Source organism: Macaca thibetana, chromosome 15 (assembly GCF_024542745.1).
Source record: "Macaca thibetana thibetana isolate TM-01 chromosome 15, ASM2454274v1, whole genome shotgun sequence".
NCBI classification, from domain to species: Eukaryota; Metazoa; Chordata; class Mammalia; order Primates; family Cercopithecidae; genus Macaca; species Macaca thibetana.
In genome coordinates, this window is record NC_065592.1 from 8,270,627 (window position 1) to 8,290,937 (window position 20,311).

General features: G+C 56.7%; 2 protein-coding genes across 5 annotated transcripts in view; one reads left to right on the forward strand and one right to left on the reverse strand.

The window, feature by feature from the left end:
- Positions 1–20,311, forward strand: part of C15H9orf78 (chromosome 15 C9orf78 homolog) — a 583,691-nt gene that overhangs the window by 204,897 nt on the left and 358,483 nt on the right. Inside the window, exon 1 of one of the 4 annotated variants that reach the window (XM_050760242.1) lies at positions 4,688–4,691. The exons of 2 other annotated variants lie outside the window; for them this stretch is intronic. The gene's annotated coding sequence lies outside the window, so the exon portion shown is untranslated. Of the gene's footprint in view, positions 1–4,687; positions 4,692–11,015; positions 11,020–20,311 lie in introns of those variants that run through there. One more of the 4 variants, XM_050760245.1, reaches the window with a different exon arrangement.
- Positions 1–20,311, reverse strand: part of NCS1 (neuronal calcium sensor 1) — a 65,497-nt gene that overhangs the window by 41,544 nt on the left and 3,642 nt on the right. The gene's annotated exons all lie outside the window — the stretch shown is intronic.

The window sequence follows — 20,311 nt, forward strand, 5'->3', positions numbered from 1 at the left end:
AAGACAGGCACTGGGAGGGAAGGAGATGGGGGACAGTTTGGGGGTTCAGCTTCCCTTTGCCTCATCCTCCACCCAGATGCCAGAGTGACCTTCCCAGGCTCCGGCTCCCAGTCTGGCCCATTTTCCCCTCCTCCCAGAGCCTCCAACCGCATGTGAAATAAACAGGGCCTCTGCCTCTGCCTCCCTCGGTGGGTCTGGGCTCCAGGCTCCAGGCTCCAGGCTCAGGGCTCAGGGCAGGGTAGGAACACAGGCAGTCCTTGCACAGCTTATTCCCTGGGTCCCTGGCCCGCATCCTGACCCCACTGGGGTTCCTCTGACTGTTCCGGTCTCCAGGCCTTCGTGCTCTGCCTGGGACACTTCCTCACCTCACCTCTTCTGCCCAGGGAACCCCTATCCATCTTTCAAAGCCTAGCTGGGCCGGAGCGCGGTGGCTTATGCCTGTAAACCCAGCACTTTGGGAGGCCAAGATGGGCAGATTACTCGAGGCCAGGAGTTTGAGACCAGCCTGGCCAACACGGCGAAACCCCGTCTCTACTAAAAATACAAAAATTAGAAGGGTGTGGTGGCGCACGCCTATAATCCCAGCCACTAAGGAGGCTGAAGCATGAGAATTGCTGGAACCCAGGAGGTAGAGGTTGTAGTGAGCTGAGATCACCACTGCACTGCACTCCAGCCTGGGTGACAGAGACTATCTCAAAAAAAAAAAAAAAAAAGCCCAGCTGGGGTGCCCCTCTTCTAGGAGGCCCTCCTGACCCTGCCTTGGCCCCTTGAGAGCCCCGTTCACATGAGGTCTATCTTCTCATGGGTTCCACAACAGAGGGCCAACGGGGGTCTGACTAAGGGGGTACCGGCTGGGCTGGGGGGGCAGTGGTGAAGTAGAGTGGTCCAGAGAGGGCCTTGGCCAGCCCGGCGAGCACTTCAGGCCAGGGTTCCCTCTGATCTGTGGTCTTGGATGAGTGACCCCGCATCTCTGAGCCTTGGTTTGCTCATCTGTAAAATGGGACTCAAGCGTCTAGGAGGAAGAGGAGGAACTTGTGCTCGGCCCAGTGTGTGCGAGATAGAAGCACTTCTCCCCCTCATCTTCCCAGCTGGATGCTGAGCCCGCAGAGGCCCGGGTACTTCTCCTGGCCTATTCTAGCGTCACCCTCAGAGCCCAGCCCAGCACCCTGCATGCAGGGGACAGAGAATAACCCCTGCTGATTCCTCCATTGTCATCCAGCCACTGGGCTGGGTTGAGAACACGTCCTCAAACGTGTTTCTCACGCGTGGACCTTCACAATTTCATCTGATTTTGGCCAGTTTTTAAAACGAACTTTCTCCATCACACTCTGCCTCCAGGCCTGCAGGCCCAGGCTCATACCAAAACCAGGATTTGAAACTGGCAACGCGCCATGCTCACCACGGGGCTAGACATTGAGACGCTCTGGGCTGGCATCCTGTCGGGGCCACTTGAAGGCTGGGTGATTCCAAACAAGTTTCTTAACCCCTCCGAACCTCCAAGTCCTCACCTGTAGGATGGGGTATAAACTCCTACCAGGCAGAGCCATTGTCAAGGTTGTCGAGGAGTGGATGGAGAAGTCACAGCCGACACAGGGCCCTCGGAGAGGGGGAGCTGGGCATCCACTCTACTCCCCTTCACTGACCCCCCAGAGAGCCAGGGCTGCAGAAGGGGAGGGCAGCTGCAGTCTCAGAGCAGGGAGTGGCTCTTAGCCTTCGCCCCATCCCCACGCTCGCAGACTCCAGGCCCATAGCCCACAGCCAGGAAGCACCCTCAGCGCCCACAGCCTCCTTTCCACCCCAGCAGCGCTCCTGAGGTCCCCAGCTCCCCTACTCCAGCTCCTCCTCCCTTCCACACAGCTCTCATCTGCCAGGAACGAACACGAGAGCCAGTCCCAGGAGCCCAGGAGGATGTTGAGTCTGATTTTGATTTCCCTAAAGCAAAACACCTCTCTCCTGATTGAAGCTCAGCTCAAACATGGTGGGAGCAAAAGGCAGGGGCTGGCAGCCCCCTCCCGGCACCGGCTGCAGCTAGAGGCATGGAGGGCAGCCGGCCAGCCAATCCAGCCTCTTCCGCCATCCCTCCTGGGGCGGACCTGGCCCTGGATCCATCTCCAGGGACAAGGGCTTCCCGCGTGTCTCTGTACCTGCCCCCCAGCCCTCCACCACGGCTGAGGGAAAAACCACATCAGCAAGGGGGACTCTGGGTTTGAGCAGCACAAAAGCAGAAAGCAGGGCCTGGCCACGAATGACCCATCTTACTAAATCAGACAGTCCCCTCGGTCCTGACAGCTTTGATCACTGACTGTCCTCCTTCCAGAAGTGCAGCTGGCCTCAGAAGCTCCTCCCAGGCCCACACCTCTCCTGTGCTCAACCTCCCAGCACCAGGGCCCCTCCAAGCGCCCAGCTCACACGCTCTCTGGGGGCAGCTCTGCTCCCCGCACCCCTCACTCCCAGTCTCCTCCCAGCTGGCCCCTCCTGCAGCTCAGCCCCCCGTCCAAGCTCCTCACCGATGGGGCCCAGGGGCCCCTCAGGCTCCACGTGGCCCAAAGGGATCCCCTGGGCCTCCTCCCAGGTATCCATCCTAAGATTTCCCTACAGGCAGTCCCGCACCAACTGCAGACAAGTCCCACCCAACCTGGCTGCCTCAAAAACACGAGACAGCCTCCACTGTCCAGGGCTGGCTGGATGTTGCCCCTACACCACCCCAGCTGCTGCGCCAGCCTCTTCTCAGTCCCCACCCCATCCCATTCTCCCATCCAGTCCCCACCCACAGCTGCCAGCATCCCTAATGTGGTCACATCCCTCCCCTCCTAGAACCCTCCTCCAGAGCCCCCAGTGCGTCTCCAGCCTCTCCAGCCTCACCCCTGCCCCTCCTCACAGCACCCTGAAGCTGTGTTCTCCCAGCAGCACCTGAGAAGCCCCTCGGTACCATCTCCTGAGAATGGGGGGCTCTGCCCCAAGCCCTCCCAGGGCAGCAACAGCACAGCTAAGTAAGACAGCGGAGGGAGTGTGCCGCCGGCCGCACCCTCCTGCCCCGGAGCCGGGCCCACCCCTGGGGAGGGGCAGTTCCTCATAGCGAAGACGGTGGTGGTCTCTTGTGGGACCTGGACTCCAGGGATCTGACACTCCCTTGCTGTATGACCGTTTTTTTCCCCAGTTTGGGCCTCAGTTTCCCCATCTGTGAAAGGGGACATTACTGGCTGTGTCAACCATGGAGTTCTACACACTCGGAGTGGGGGAGGACAGAAAAGGGAGTGAAACACTTACCTGTGGGGTTCCCACCCGGGGTCCTGCTACACTCAAGGGCTGAGGAGCAGCCACCTGCTGCTCCAATCTTCCAGGTACCCCAAGCACCCAAAGCCTCAGGTCACTCCCCACTCCCGCTGCAGCACCGGCTCCCGGGGGTCACAGCACCTCCCCGGAGTCACACGGCAGCATCGGGGATATATGCTGGTGTTCCTGGGACAGGCAGGGAGCCCTGGCTGCCCAACTTTGCTCCTGACCCAATGCGTGAACGTGGCCACGCACCCTCCCCTCTCTGTCCCATGAAAGAGCTCAACTCCTGAGACCTCCAGGCCCCCCAGCTCCCACGCTCCTCAAAGTGACCTTCAGGCAACAAGTAAATGAGGGGCTAGAGCGCCTCATCTCCCACGGATGACAGGCACCGTGTCCAGGAACAGCAGCCCCCAAGAGGGCTGGAGTGAGAACAGGAAGGTGGGCACAGGCTCTGGGCCAGACAACGTGGTCGGGTCCCAGACTCATTAACCCTGGACCTTGGACAAGGGCGGCAGCCTCTCTTCTAAAATGGAGTGCTCGGCAGCGCTGCCTCCAAGCTCAGAGTAACGTGACAGCAGACGCAGGAGCTGCCTGGCACGAGGCAGTCAGCATGATCATCACTGCTGTTGTACTTATTGCTCGATGCCCCTGCCAGGGTGAGAAGAGAGACCACCCCCTACTCCCAATCCCATACCTGTTTGCCACCACTGCCTGGCTAACGGGCGGCTGGGCCCCAGCACCGGGCCTGAGCTACCCCAGAAAGGAGGCCTGGCCTGCTGCCCAGAGCTCCCGGGCACTCCTGGCTGAGCAAAGCCACTGCTGCAGCCCCTCGCCCTGACCCACTCGCCGCACATTCCCCAGCCCTTCTGCCCTCCCCTCTGGGCTCCAGCCCCCTATCCTGTGTCCCCACTGTGGGAGTGGCGATCCAGCCTCCTTGGCAGTCACTGTCTCCACCCCAGTTCACCGAGTGCCGGCCAGGACTGGTCCAGCACTGGGCTGGGGCACACAGCGGCCAGCAAGAAAGGTAGGCAGGCCCTGTCTACTCTGCTGCCCCTTCTGAGCAGGCCGCCCGCCAGGGCCATCAGACTGCCATGCGCGGCAGTGAGCAGCTGTGACGGCCGCTGTCGCCATCGGGTGCTGACTGTGATCTGCCCGGCACCAGCCCGAACCCTCATTTCATTAAAGTCTCACACAGCCCAGGGGGCCACGGGCTGTTGCTGTGTCTGTCTCAGGATGAGGCACCTGGGTTCATCAGGGGAGCCCCATGCCCACAGCCATCCAGATGACCAGGCTCTGACCACCCCCCACTGGCCCCCACCTCCCTACCTTACATCCCCACGGCTGCCTCGCCTCCACGTAAGAGAGGCCGGAGCCTCCGGGCTGGCGGGAGGAAGGCTGAGCACTCGAGTGGGGGGTATTTCACCTGCTGGGGGATCTCCCGGCCCACAAGGCCTGTCTTCAGGAATGGCGAGTAGATGGCAGGTCCCTGGCCCCAGAGGGCAGACTTGGGCCAGGGCCAGGTGACCTTCTGGCCCAGCTCCCGGGACTTGCTCTTCACCGCTCTGTGCCCAGGCCTGGCTCCCCTGCCCGAGGACCCCTAAAGCCAGGCTCTCGGCTTGGGACACACAGTTCAGCAGGGATCACCCAGAGCCTTTGCACAGACGGGTCTATCCAGTCGCTGCGTGGCCTGGGTCAGCATGCTCCCTACCCCGCTGTCAGGGGCCAAAGAGAGGATACAGGTCACAAGCACCAAGCCCAGCACATGGTGGGCGCCCTAGAGATGCTGTGCTGATGAGGAGTCGTGGGGTCTGAATAAAAAGTCAGAGGGCAGCCAGGCGCGGTGGCTCATGCCTGTAATCCCAGCACTTTGGGAGGCCGAGGAGGGCAGATCACGAGGTCAGGAGATCAAGACCATTCTGGCTAACACGGTGAAACCCCATCTCTACTAAAAAATACAAAAAATTAGCTGGGCGAGGTGGCGGGCGCCTGTAGTCCCAGCTACTCGGGAGGCTGAGGCAGGAGAATGGCGTGAACCTGGGAGGCAGAGCTTGCAGTGAGCCCAGATCGCACCACTGCACTCCAGCTTGGGCGACAGAGCGAGACTCCGTCTCAAAAAAATATAATAATAATAAATAAAAAGTCAGAGGGCCAGGCTTTGGGCCAGACACCAAGATGGGAAGCTGTTGCCACTACTGCAGGAAGGGGAGCCAGGCAGGAGGCTGCTGAGAGCCGCTCAGATTCAAAATCAAAGCCCCGTTTCCCTCTCAGTCCCTCGGGATCCTCCCCGAGGCCCTGTGCTGACAGGTGGGGGTCCCTGCCAGCCCACTTCGAAGAAACTGAGGTTTCACAGAGAGGCAAAGCACTTGACCGAGATCACACAGTCAGGGGTGGAGGAGTGGAGATGGAGGCCAGGTTTATAGAGTCCAGAGTCCAGGCTCAGGAAGGCTTTAGCCGGGAGACACCATCCCCAAGGATGATCCTGCCCATCCCCCAACACGCTCTCAAAGGATGATCCTGCCCACCTCCCGCCCGATCTCAAAGAGTTACTGAATCTTTGGCATCTCTGACGCCCCAACAAAGTGCCGTTGGTGCTGCCAGGCAAAGGTCCTCAGTACCTGCTGATCTGTTAACTTGCTTTGACCAGCTGAGGGACGCAGATCAAGTCACACTGACATAGGTTCAAATCCCAGTTCCACCACATTCCAGCTGTGTGACATTGGACAAGTCGGTTAACCTCTCTGAGCCTTAGTTTTCCCATCAGAAAACTAAGGGCGATAAAACCTACCATAGTTACATACGTAGAAAAAAATGGAAAAGAACCAGGTGAAAATGCACACGGTGGCCTCAGAGAAGCTGTATCAGAAACGGTTTTGTTCTCTCTCTGTGAGTGCCTGCTTTTGTCCGATTTTGACCTTCCCCAACGGCTGGGTGCTCCACGGGGCAGGATCTATGTCTGCCTAAGTTGCAGCCAAATGGTAGCATCTGGCATGTAGTAGGTGCTCAGTGTATGTGTGTTCTCACAGAATGCATGTTCTTGTTTTAGGTGGGTAAGTTGGAAAGTAGACAGGGCTACTTTTATTTTCTGAAACCCAAAGTGATTCCTGGCTAGTAAAGGAACTTGTTCCAGTGACCACACATATTCTCTCTCTCTCTTTTGCATAAACGTACAAGAACTGCCCCTTGGCTCAAGCCATCTTTCCCGCCAGAGTCAGCTCAGAATCTTCCAAAACGGAGTCAGCCACATCTTCTGCCTCTTCGGGGTCTTCGAGACCTTGGGAAGGTCTTTTTTTTTTTTTTTTTTTTTTTTTTTTTTTTTTTTTTTTTTTGAGACACAGTCTATCTTCTAACTCTGTCACCCAGGCTGGAGCGCAGTGGCACGATCTCAGGTCACAGCAACCTCCACCTTCTGGGTTCAAGCAGGTTCAATGAATTATCCTGCCTCAGCCTCCCGAGTAGCTGGAATTACAGGCACGTACCACCACACCCGGCTAATTTTTGTATTTTTAGTAGAGACGGGGTTTCACCATGTTGACTAGGCTGGTCTCGAACTACTGACCTCAAGTGATCCGCCCACCTCGGTCTCTCAAAATCCTGGGATTATAGGCGTGAGCCACTGTGGCTGGCCAAGACCCTGGGGAAATCTTTGTGTGTGGAGTTTTCTCAAGATTCCCGGTGGGGACCCTCTCAAACATTTCAGAGCTGAGTCCAGCACTCAGGGATTCCGATCAGTCCCATTCTACAAGCATTTCCCAAACACTGCCAAGGTCAGACATTATGGAAGGCACTGACGCAACTGACCTACTCAACAGAAAGGGTCTCTGTCTAAACTGACTCATTCTTTAGCCCCTGTGTGACCTTGGGCAGCTAAATTCACCTCTCTGAGCCTCAGTTTCCTTAGCTGTAAAATGGGAATAGTGGTGGTCACAATACCTTTCTTGCAGGGTGGTTAAAGGAACAAACAGGATTTTCACCCCTTCCTTCATCCAGCGATTAATTTCTGAGCATTCTCAATGGGTCAGAACCTGAGACAGGCTCCAGGGACACAGCAATGACCTAGACACAGGTTCCTGTCCTCTGAGTCCCTGATACAACAGGGGAGACACACCCTGTTAGCACACACCCACACAGCTGTCTATCTGTCATAATAAGAAAGGAAAGCTCAGCTAGGCCCAGTGGCTCATGCCTGTAATTCCAGTACTTTGGGAGACCAAGAAGGGCGGATCACCAGAGGTCAGGAGTTTGAGACCAGCCTGGTCAACATGGCAAAACCAGGCACGGTGGAGGGCGCCTGTAATCCCAGCTACTCGGGAGGCTGAGGCAGGAGGATCGCTTGAACCCGGGAGGTGGAGGTTGCAGTGAGCCAAGATTGCACCACCATGCTCCAGCTTGGGTGACAAAGTGAGACCCTGTCTCAAAAAAAATTAAAAAGGAAAGAGGCCAGGTACAGTGGCTCACCCCTGTAATCCCAGCACTTTGGGAGGCCAAGAAGGTGGGTGAATCACCTGAGGTTGGGAGTTCGAGACCAGCCTGACCAACATGGAGAAACCCCGTCTCTACCAAAAATACAAAATTAGGGCATGGTGGTGCATGCCTGTAATTCCAGCTACTCAGGGGGCTGAGGCAGGAGAATCACTTGAACCCGGGAGACAGAGGTTGCAGTGAGCTGAGATCGAGCCATTGCACTCCAGCCGGGGCAACAACAGCAAAACTCCGTCTTAAAAAAAAAAAAAAAAAGGAAAGTTCAGGGTTAATGAAAATGTGAAGCAGGAACCCAAGCTAGCCTAGGGGGTCAGGCGTGCTCCCCGAGGAAAGGGCTGGTGTGTAGGCCTTAGCCAGGCAAAGAGGAAAAGCAGCACTTTCCAGGAGAGGCTGCAGGTCCAAGGCTCAGAGGCCATCCAGAGCCTGGTGAGTTCAGGAACCACAAGAAGCCACATCGCACTAGAACAAAGCCTTATCCAGAGGGCAGCATGGTGTGGTCCAGGAGGAGAGAACACAGCAAGTATCCCAAAATGTTAACAATTGCCACTCTCATAAATACAGGTGTCACAGCACCCAAAGACAAGGCCAGATGGCCAGGGCCAATAACAGGGGCACCCCGCAGGGGCAGGGCCTGCAAGAAGCCGAGCGGGCCATCACCCCCCATCCCCCCACTTAGGATCACGTGGCATCTGCCTCCCCGATCCTAGTCCCCACATTCCTGCTTCAGTCCTAGCCCTCCAGGGCTCCCCACCCCAGCCCCAGGAAGGGGTGGGAGACACACAGGTGGTCTCCATCACATGTCAGGCAGAAGCCAAATGGGTCACAGAAGCCACACGGTCACACCTAATGTCACAGCCAGTAGAGCAGGGAGCCCTCTGGATGGAAGCACTGAGAGGCTCCCAAGATGGAACAGAGGTGAGAGGTGAAGAGAGACCCCAGGGAAGGTGCAAGCCCCCCACACAGGGAGAGATGGAGACGGCAGTGGCAGGGATGGCAGGGACGCAGAGACTGGGCGGCGGCGGCACACAGGGGTGGCACCAGCGTGTCGGCGACCGCCGCACCTCCCCTCCCAGAATGCTGTGGATCTGCTCCTGGAACACCACCGAGGTCTGGCCCCTGAGCTGCGCTGGGGCAGAGCGGCTCCTGCAGGGACCACGGGAGGTTCTAGGGCATGCGTTCCAGGGCGACTGGCCGGGAGGGTTGGCGAGGGCTGCTGCTGGAGCCCAGGCAGCCCCAGCCAGCAGCAGACAGCAGCCCTGACTCCAGCTCTGGCCCTTTAAGAGCGGAGGGCGGAGGCTCGGCCCTGACCTGCCCTCCTGGAGGAGGCACAGAGTGACTCATCAGGGTCCTTGTCACGGTGCTCAGAGAGCAGGAGGACTCGGGGATGGCGGCGATGGGGCACAGAGAGGTGCAGACGTGGGCCCATCAGCCTGGCCGGAGCTCACTGGAGGCCGGACCGTGACCTTGACTGGGATGCCTGCCGGTGCGTCCCTGGGCAAGGCCCCTCGTCTCCTGGGTGTGCCATGTGGCCTCACATTGCTCCCCTGCTTTCCCAGACACCCCTCCTGCGGAGCCCCTGCCCTGCTGGGTCAGCCAACAGCTCTGAGGGGCCGACCCACTGCCTGCCCCACCTCTCCGCCTCTCCAGGTACCTCCTAAAGCAGGGGCCACCAGCAACCCCCCTCTACAACGAGGAAACCACAGCTTGGAGAGGCCAAGAGACTTCCACGGATCTGCTCCTAGCCACATAAGCTCATCTCTGAGCTGCCCAATCGCTTGAGTGCCCCTCATGCTTGGAGCCAGCCTAAGCATAGCATGGGCCCTCCCGCCATCAGGGCACTCTTGCCATCAGCGCCTCACGGCCTCAGGCCCTCTATGCTGCAGTCACCGTGCAATTTCACGTTCCCAGAGTTGCCAAACCTTGACAGCTCCTTGGGACCCTCTCAGTTTCCATCCAGAGGGCTCCCTGCTCTACTGGCTGTGACATTAGGTGTGACCGTGTGGTTTCTGTGACCAGTTTGGCTTCTGCCTGAGCTGTGATGGAGAACAGCTCTGTGTCCCCCACCCCTTCCTGGGCTGGGGGTTGGGGAGTCCTGGAAGGTGAGGACTGACCTGAAACATGCTGTTCCTGCTGCCTGAAGCACTCTCATTGTCCCCCACAAAAACCCTCCCTGCAAACTTCTCATCTCCCTAAAGCAGTACTGTCAAATTCAACAAACAAAAACACAGGTACCCTGTTAAGTTCACATATCAGATAAACAGGAAATCATTTTTTAGTATGTCTGGCAACCCTAGCCCTGGGTCTCAACTACAATATTACCTCCTCCAGGAAGCCCTCCCAGATGCACCCCAGACCAGGGAGATTCCCAGTCCATTGTGCAAAGCCCTGTCTTGACGCTTATCCTAGCCTGACATCTGCCTCCCCGCCAAACTGTGAATCCCAGCAGGGCCAGAAATCCAGCCAGCCAGCCTGCCCTGTGTCCCCAGCATCCACAGGGCCTAACACGAGGCAGCTGCTCCAGAAACACTCTCTGAATCAAGGAGTCAGGGCTGGCAAGGTGGCCCAGGAACCGCTTTGGCCAGACACACCCCCTACAGGACCCAGGGCCTCCCCTCTGCTCCCTGCTGGCTGGGTCTCCTTCCCTGAGAGGCACCTAGATCTCTTCTCAAGGCCGTCCCCAGCTCCACAGAACCGGAGCCGGGGAGTCATAGCTGGGGCACCTAGGCAGGCTCCGCTCAGCAATCCTGACAGCTGCTCTTTGTTTTAATTGAGATCATGTTCTGCTCCGGCGCAGCAAAGGCCTCATCACAGGAAGCCTGAAGGCAATAACGGCCCGGCAAGGCCGTGTGGGCTGCTGGGCGCGCAGGGGGTGGTGGGACCACCGGCTGAGGGGCAGAAACCCGGCCAGTGCAGGCTTTGAGCTCTGGAGCTCCTCCTGTGCCCAGCACACACACCATATATTTTTGAACAGAAGGAAAGCATTTGCTCTTTCCCCCACAGTGCCAAAAATAGCCCCAGCTCCTGCCTTTGAACAGGAATCTTTCGGTTCCTACAAAGAGGCAGGAGCAGGGCCGGGAGGAGGGGCCTTGCTGGCTGGCTGGCGGCTTGGACCCCTCCTCAACTCCCCAAGCCCAGCAGGTGAGAGGGGTCTGGGGTCTTCACGAGGTCTGGCCAGCTGGGGCCCAGCCTCCCCACACCCCACTTCTCAGGATCCCCCAGCTGCGAAGGAAAACCCCCCTCCCCCAGCCCAGGAGGTAGGAGGGGGCTGGACAGAAACAGAAAGCAAAGCCCAAGATGGATCAGAAGGAACTTCATTCATTGGCTTTTGCTCGTTTCTGTACTTGTTTTCTCATTCATTCCAACAATATGCGCAGGCTCCGTTCTAGGAGCGGGGGCTACTCCGGCAACCACGCAATGAGATGCAGTCATGCAATAAGATGCAGTCGGTCCTCACAGCTCCCAGCTGAATCAAGGGGGACGGTGAAGCATGTCCTCACCGCCAGGACTGAGGAGGAGGCCGGGCCCAGGGACACCTCCCCTGGAAGTAACCTTGGGCTTTGGTAGGAGTGTGGACAAGGATGGGTCCCACCCATGGCCAGTGGGAGGAGGCAGAGGGCTGGGTCCGATGAAAAGGTGCCTGCCTCTGGGATGGCCGGGTGCAGTGGCTCACGCCTGTAATCCCAGCACTTTAGGAGGCCGAGGCAGGCGGATCAAGGTCAGGAGATCAAGACCACCCTGGCCAACATGGTGAAACCCCATCTCTACTGAAATACAAAAAAAAAAAAATCAGCCGGGTGTGGTGGTGTGCGTCTGGAATCCCAGCTACTCGGGAGGCTGAGGCAAGAGAATTGCTTGAACCTGGGAGGCAGAGGTTGTAGTGAGCTGAGATCGCGCCATTGCACTCCAGCCTGGGTGACAGAGTGAGACTCTGTCTCAAAATAAAAAAAGAAAAAGAAAGAAAAGGTGCCTCTGGGCTGCCGCAGCACCCTGCATGGCTCCCTTATCCAACCTGGCAAAGGCATTGTCTTCCCGTTTTATAGGTGAAGGCACTGGGACGCATCAGGAGGGATTAAAAACCTGGAATGTGCCGTGCCAGGCCCTGTCACCAATGTTTTCGCATGAATCCCACCCATAATCCTGGGAAGCATCTGCCCATTTCACAGATGAAGTCTGAGGGCTCGGTGGGAAAGGCCGGACCAAGGTCCCAGAGCTAACGAGTAGAGGAGATGGGATTTGAATCCAGGCCCGTGGATTCCCTGAGAGGAGCTCCGGACACCAGACCACCAGAAAAGCCATCTTGGCTCAGCATCCCTCTCCCAATTCTGCAGAGATTCAGCGAAGGAAGTGGTCACAGGGCTAGAAGTGGAGATCGAAAGATTTGAACCCAACTCTGTTTGGTTCCAGATCTAGGGCTCTTTCTGTTTCCCATAGCAGAAGAAAGAAAAGAAAAGAGGCCGGGCATGGTGGCTCACACCTGTAATCCTAGCACTTTGGGAGGCTGAGGCGGGAGGATCACGAGGTCAGGAGACCATCCTGGCTAACACGGTGAAACTCTGTCTCTACTAAAAAATACAAAAAAAATTAGCCAGGCGAGGTGGCGGGCACCTGTAGTCCCAGCTACTCGGGAGGCAGGAGAATGGCGTGAACCCAGGAGGCAGAGCTTGCAGTGAGCCAAGATTGAGCCACTGCACTCCAGCCTGGGTGACAGAGTGAGACTCTGTCTCAAAAAAAAAAAAAGAAGAAGAAGAAGAAGGAAGGTAAAAAGAAAAGGAAAGGAGAAAAGAAAAGGAAGGGAGGAAAAGAAAGAAAGGAAGGAAGAGAAAGAAAAGAAAGAAAGAAAAGAAAGAAAAAGAAAGAAAGAAAAGAAAAGAAAAGAAAAGAAGAGAAGAGAAAAGGAAGGAGGGAAGGAAGGAAAGAAGGAAGGAAGGAAGGACTTTCCATCCCCAAAGGCCAGGGCTGTGGGGGAGCCAGGGTGGCCATGGCCCCACAGCTGGGGAGAGAGAAAGGCACGCTGAACCCACTTCCCTGCTGAAAACTCCAGCCTGAAATCAAAAGGCAGAGTGTGCTATTTCTGCCTTGGGTTAAACATTCCTCAAAGCCACATTCCTCCCGCCCTCCCCCTGCTCCCCTGCCAGGGAATTCAGAGCACAGTGGCCTGGACGCCTCCCCAGCTTCCTGGGGCCCCCTCGGTGCCTCAGAAGTGCCAAAGCCAGCAGCTGCCCTGCACCCCCTCCTGGGCAAGGAGTTCCTCCCCCCGGCCGCATGGTCAGGGCACCTGGAGCTGAGAAATGGTGACATCACATCTCACAGAGAGTGGAACAGATGGGGAGGCTGCAGCCCTGAGAGGGGCAGCCAGAGGCCACATCAAGCCAGGCTGGAACCAGGACCCGACTCTCAACTCCCTGGTTGTCCCCCTTCCCCAACAGACTACAGGTCAGGAGCACAGGCAGGTCCTATCCTGGTCACCAGGGAGAGCAAACCACAGCACTATAGGGAAAAACTCTTCGGGAAGATCCCAGCCTTCTGCAGAGGCGAGGACACCCTGGGCCACACACCCCACGGACACCAAAGACCACAAGATGTGGCCCAGACCTCAAGGAGCTACAAGTCACAGGGGTCCCCTTGGCCACCATGCCCCCAAGCCCACACTGCACCCGTGAGGACTTGGCCTCTTTCTCTGTCGGACAGATACCTCCCAAGGCACCTGGGTTGAGCCAGGCACAGGGCAGGGCAGGACGGCCAGGGGCACTCGGTCCTCACCACCTTGTCCGGGACAAGGCTTCCCAGGAGCAGGGATGGTGCCAGTGCTGTAAGATGGGGGTACGTTGCTCCTGAGTTCCCAGGGCGGGAGGATCACCGTTGAGACCAGCCCAGCGCCCACACATGGTCAGCACCTGAACCTCCACTAGGATGCGTGGAGGCTGAGGAAGGCGTTGAGGCCAGGGCACCGCTGCACCACACACTCCTATCAGCACCTCTCCTCCCGCTGCCTTTCCACAAGGCCTCAGCTCTGCCTTCTTCCTGGAGGATGCCAAGGCCGAGGCTGCTCCAAATCCCCCGCAGGAGGCAGAACCTCTGGAACCAGTGGGAAGGATCCCATTCACCACAAACGTCACACCCAGCCCAGGAGTCCAGGATGCCTGGCCAGTGTCTGATGCTCCAGCAGCGGCTTGGATGCTCCCAGGGACGGGGCGCTCCCTCCCCTTGGCAGGGAACTCTAAGGTTTTGAGACTCACAGAGACGGCGGCAGGCGGGCGCCTGGTGGGAAGGGCATGGCTCTGGCAACATAAAGATCTAAGCCTGAACCCCGACTGGCCATCCACTGGCTGGCTGGGGGGACTTGGGCGTGTCCCTGAACTTGCCTGGGGCTCCCTTTCTTCATCTGTAAAATGGGTATAAGAGTCCTTACTCCCAGGGCTTTGGTGAGAGGGCAGCACTCAGCACTCCTGGCCCCGAGTGCCCATTGGGTAAACGGTGGTTGTCATTGCTGTCATCTCCCCCCAACCACAATACTCCCCCACTACCTCAGGGAGTGGCAGCTTATCACCTGGTCCCAGACCTGGCAGCTGAGCACCCAGCCTTTGGTGCAGCTCCCAGCCTGTCTGTGCCTCCCTCCCCAGCGCCCCCCACCTCCAGGCACACCTACATTTACAACCTGTACAGCACTGCCCTCACACACCACCACACGCGTGCGCACAGGCGTGCCCGGCTCACCCACTCCTGACACACGCCGTGACCCCGTCACTCACGCTCGGAGCGTGCCCACGTGAATTGGGACTTGCCCACGTGCCCCGCAGCACCCGCCCTGCCTGCAACACCCACACCAGGCACCCAGGCCTGCTCACGCTCACCTGCACACCTCCGTGGCGGCTCCCTGGCACCTCCACCAAGCAGGGACCCCTCACCGCGGCCCAGGGCTTCAGTGTGAGGACTCCAGGCTGAGAGGGGACGGGGGTCAGACCCCAATGGCACCACTCTCCAGCCGTGGGACCATGAGCCAGCTCTCGTCCACTCTGAGCCTCTATTTCCTCATCTGCAAAACGGGAACCCCACAGGGCTCCTGGGTGGAGTTGGTGAGGAACACACATGAACACCAAGGACGGGCCTGGGTCACATAGAACGTGCCTAATACCAGACTCTCACCATAGCGACAGCCCCTCACCGTCCCGCGCTGTGGCTCGCAGATCCTCCACCACCACCATGAGCAAAGGGAGTGCCGAGATGAGCCACCAAGTTCAACGTCTGTTATTCCTAACCCCACACACAGCTCTCCGTAGTAGAAGCCCCCATCCCCAACTCCCAGATAAGAAAACTAAGGCATCGAGAGACTAAGAACCATGCCTGAGGCTGAGAAGATCCAGGGGCCTGGGTCTTGAACACCAGAGCCCAAGCACACTCCATCCCTGGGGCCCTGACATACCTTCTCCACTGGGTCTCACTAGCTGGCAATTTGAACATTGTACAGAAAGGGAAACTGAGTCCCAGAGGGAACCAGTGACTCCAAAGCCACTGTCCAGGCCATGATGGTCCTGGGACTGAAGCCCAGGCAGGCTGCTGTCCATCCTCTGAGCCCCTGGGCACAAAGGAGCCTACAAGTCAGTCTGCCACAACCACCTCTCCCTCCCCAAGTCACCAAGCCAGGAGCCGGATACAGAACAATCCAGCCACCAACACAGCCGGACCACCACAGAGGCCCTCCACGTTTGCCACTCAATCCCAATTCAGCCAAGAGCCTGTGACAGCTCACTCTGTGACTGCCCAGCGGAGTGGCCAAGAACAGCTGTCCCTGACACGGCCGGTCCAGCAGCCTCCTCCCTGGGAGAGCATTTACTGAGCACTTACTATGTGCAGATCCCTGTGCGTCCATCCCTGTCTCATGCACAAGGGACCTCAGAGCTCAGAGACATAAGGAGCTGGCCAGGATCGCCCAGCCAGGAAACAGAACTGACCTTCAAGCCCTCAGCACCTGCTGTTCTGCCCTCGGTCAGAATATGACCCCAATCTCAAGTTACCTAGAAACGCTGCAAGGTAATCTCTGACACTCTCTGCCCTGGAAAACAGATCACACACAGAATGTGAAAATGGATTCATCTTGTTATGACCATAATGACGATGTGCTTTTTAATTTATATTGGCTTTTTTTTTTCTTACCAGAGTGCTAGAGATATTTGGGGCAAGATGAACCCCAGCAGAAGACTTCAATGAAGAAGTCAAGACATCCCTAGGCCAGGCGTGGTGGCTCAGGCCTGTAATCCCAGCACTTTGGGAAGCCAAGGTGGGTGGACCACTTGAGGCCCGGAGTTTGAGACCAACCTGGCCAAAATGTCAAAACCCTGTCTCTACTAAAAATACAAAAATTAGCCGGGTGTGGTGGTGCATGTTGTAATACCAGCTACTCAGGAGGCTGAGGCAGGACAGCTTGAACCCAGGAGGTGGCAGTTGCAGTGAGCCGAGATCGCACCACTGCACTCCAGCCTGGGTGACAGAAGTGAGACTCCTTCTCAATAAACAGATAAGTAAGTAAGTAAGTAAGTAAGTAAATAAACAAATAAATAGAAAGAAGGCAAGACATCCCTATTCTAAACCCCAACAGCCAACCCACCTGGGCACAGTGGGAGGTGCCCTGACAGGAACAAATCGGTTCCTGCCACATATTTGCTGTGTGACCTTGGGGAAGACACTTCACCTTGCTGGCACTTAATTTGCCTACTCGTAAAATGAGGGCATTGAACTACTTGGCCCCATGAGTCTCCTCCAGCTGAAAGATTCTAGGATTATATTTCATAGTAATCAAAGAAATAAACATTGAGACAGTGAGCCACCTCTTTTCCTCCCCATAAAATTGGCAAGAATTAAGGAAAACAGTAATACCCAGTGCTGGCAAGAATGCAGAGAAATAGGCACTCTCTCATCTACTTTTGCTGAAAACGTAAATTGGAACAGCCTTTCTGGAGAGCAATTCAGCAATTTTTAATCAAAAGCCTTTCAAAACTTCCCCAGCCTTTTAACTCCATAACCCCATTCTGGGTTATTTATCTTCAAGTAAAGATAAGTGCAAAGATTTAGTGCAAAGACACTCATGCAAAGATTTGGTACAAAGACATTCCTACAAAGATTTAGTGCAAAGATGTTCATGACAGCATTTTTAATATGGGAGGAGGAAACTAACTGTCCAATGACAGGGGATTAAATAAAATATGTTCTGTTCATATGATACACCATGAAAAAAAAAATCATGCTCTAAAAGCATAGTTCATGACACGGGCAAACATTGAGAACTATCAGGTTTTTTTAAGTCAGAAAGTTATCTACTTTTTAGTAGATAATCCCAAATTTACAAGGTAATGAAAACTATGAGGTCAGGGACAGTGGCTCACGCCTGTAAATCCCAGCACTTTGAGAGACCAAGGCGGGTCGATCACCTGAGGTCAGGAGTTCGAGACCAGCCTGACCAATATGGTGAAACCCCGTCTCTACTAAAAATACAAAAATTAGCTGGGTGTGGTGGCGGGTGCCTGTAATCCCAACTACTTGGGAGGCTGATACAGAAGAATTGCTTGAACCCGGGAAGCGGAAGTTGCAGTGAGCCAAGATCATGCCACTGCACTCCAGCCTGGGTGACAGAGTAAGACTCCCTCTCAAAAAAAAGAGGAGGGGAGGGGAGGGGAGAGCAGGGGAAGGGAGGAGAGGGGAGAGCAGGGGAAGGGAGGGGAGGGGAGAGCAGGGGAGGGGAGAGCAGGGGAGGGTAGGGCAGGGCATGGGAGGGGAGGGAAGGGCAGAGGAGGGGAGGTAAGGGGAGGGGAGGGGACCAAGTCCTACTGAGTCTTCCTCCTAAATATATCTGGAATCTGTCTTTCAAGTCATCCCCACCGATACCCCAGTTCATCACCATGATCACCTTCGGTCTCATTACCACCCCTCTTCCCCACCAGTCCATTCTGTGGACTACAGCCAACAACAATCTTTCTAAACCCAAATCTAATGTGTCTCCATCACCTCCCTTCCACGGCTCCCTACGGATCTGGGATAATGTCCAAATTCCTTCCTGTGGCCTCCCAGAGGGTGACACAGACCCGGACCACTCGACAGGACAGTCCCCCACTGCCCATGCCTTGCCCCAAAGGGGCTCAAGACAGGCCTAGGGAGCGGCAGGAGCTGGGTCCGATCCCAAGGCCTCTGCCAGGGAAAAGGGCTTTCCCCTGACACGGGGAGACGGGAGAACCCTGCGGGGTGATGTAGGGAAGGGAGAAGCTGTGTCCCATTTAACCTGGAACCCAAGGAGACAGAAAGGGCAAAAAGAGGCTGTGAGGAGGAGGCTGGGCGCTGGGGCCTGGGTGAGTCCCTGCCATTCACCAGCTGCCCCTTCCCTCTCTATACAAGGGGGCAGCCACAGGCCCCCTTGGCCGTCCTGCCCTGGACGCGGAAGACTTGCACCCCCAGGACCAGCTGCTGCCAGGAGAGCTTTAAAAGGTTCCTCTCATGGCCGGGCACAGCGGCTCATGCCTGTAATCCCAGCATTTCGGGAGGCAGAGATGGGAGGAGATTGCTTGAGGCCAGAAGTTCGAGACTAGCCTGGCCAGCACAGCGAGACCCCATCTCTATAAAAATAAAAATTTAAATAAATAAAGGTTCCCCTCAGAACCAGGCACCAGGTTAAATCCTTCATATATGCCCCGAATCCTTCCCAGCGGTGAGGCCTTCCAAAACCACCCATTTTCCAGAGGGTGAAAGTAAAGCCCGTGAGAGGAGGTTTGCCCGAGGAAGGGGCCAGAACCGCGGCACTCGTCCCTGAGCTCTCCTTCCCTTCCAGGGACTCTCCTACCAAACAACCCCTTCGTCTTTAGGGCCCGCTCCCCAGACTGCAAAGCTTCTGTTTAGATCCATGGAGTTGGTAGGCGGGTCTGACGGATGAGCAAACTGGTGCTCAGAGAGGCCAAGGGACTTCCCCAAGGTCACCAAGCCCGAGTGAGGACCCAGCCCCGCACCCCAGGGGATCGAGTCCTCTCCTAATAACGCAGGTGATGGTTCTTGCCCAGATGCCCATCCCGATGCTGAGAGTCCACTTCAGTCTTCCCTGCTGCTGCTCTGCTCAACTGTCAGAGAAAGGAAAGGCCTCCTTGGTTCACGCCCACGCACACGGGATGTACAGGGACTGCAGAAGCGCTTGTGTCGGTCCTTTCCTCTCCTTGTGGCTCACCCTGTGCCTGGCTGTGGGCCCTCTGTGTCCCCACACAGCCATCACACAACTCCCAGCTCTGTCCCAAGATGGGCTCCAGTGACGGCCTCCCGAAGGCAGCAGCTTGCCCCACCCTAGTTGAGCAGAGTCGGGTGGGGGGTGATGATCGGAGAATATTCCTCACCCTAGAGGAAGGGACCCTCATGGGCCCCAGGACAGTCCACAGCCAGAGACACCCAAGAGCCCAACTGCTGACCCCAACCTGGAGCCAGGGACCCATCCTCTGCTCGGGGTCAAGAGGCATCAGCCGCGGGCTCCTGCCCTCCACAGGCTCCTGTGTGCCCGGCACCATTCTGGGCATCAGGGAAAAGGCAGAAGAGAGTCAAGGTTAACAGGCAAGGTCAAGGCAGAGCCTAGGCTGACCAAGAGGAACAGGGAGGAGCTGGCCACCCCTGAGTCCCAGACCGAGGGTCCCTGGGAAGTGCCGGCAAACATCATGGGGAGAAGGAGAAGGAGAAGGGGGGGAGGGTAGAGGTTCTGTCTCTTGGGCCTGGCTGGCTTGGGCCTGCAGCGGCCTTAGAAGTCTTTAAGGGGATGCAGCTCAGACCACCACAAATGGCTTACACCCCCATGCCCGAGTTTTCAGATAACCCAGCTGCTTTCCTCCTGAGGCCAGGGATTCTATGTCTCTCGTCCACTCCTCTGCCTCCACGCCTGGCACACAGTGAGCACTAAATCAACAGGCCAGGGCGGCTTCACAATTCACAAGTGGGGCTGGGGAGGCCGCTACATGTAAGAGCAGGCCCCTGCTGGGATTCGGGCCCAGCAGTCCTAGATGTCATCTTCTGCGTGCCAGGCACAAAAAACAGGGTCGTAGGAAGATTCCTCTGTGGAGAGAAGAAATTTGCCCACAAAATAAGCCCATAAGCCCAGTTCAAAAGGAAGCTGTATTGTACGGTCAAAATGATATATATTAAGGCCGGGTGCAGAGGCTCAGGCCTGTGATCTCAGAACTTTGGCTGGCCAAGGCAGGAGGATTGCTTGAGGCCAAGAGTTTGAGCCAGCCCAGGCAACAGGGCAAGACCCTAACTCTACAAAAAAAAAATTTTTAATTAGCCAGGTGTGGTATAAATATCATGGCCGTGGTCCCAGCTACTGGGGAGACTGAGGCAGGAGGATTGCTTGGGCCCAGGAGGTCAAGGTTTAAGTGAGCCATGATTGCACCATTGCACTCCAGTCAGGTCAACACAGCCAGACCCTGTCTCCAAAACAACAACAAATAAGCATTAATACGATCACTGGCATTTACTGGCATTTACTGACCACATACCCCACGCCACATATCAGGTCCCACGCTGCACATGACCCCGTTGACTTCTC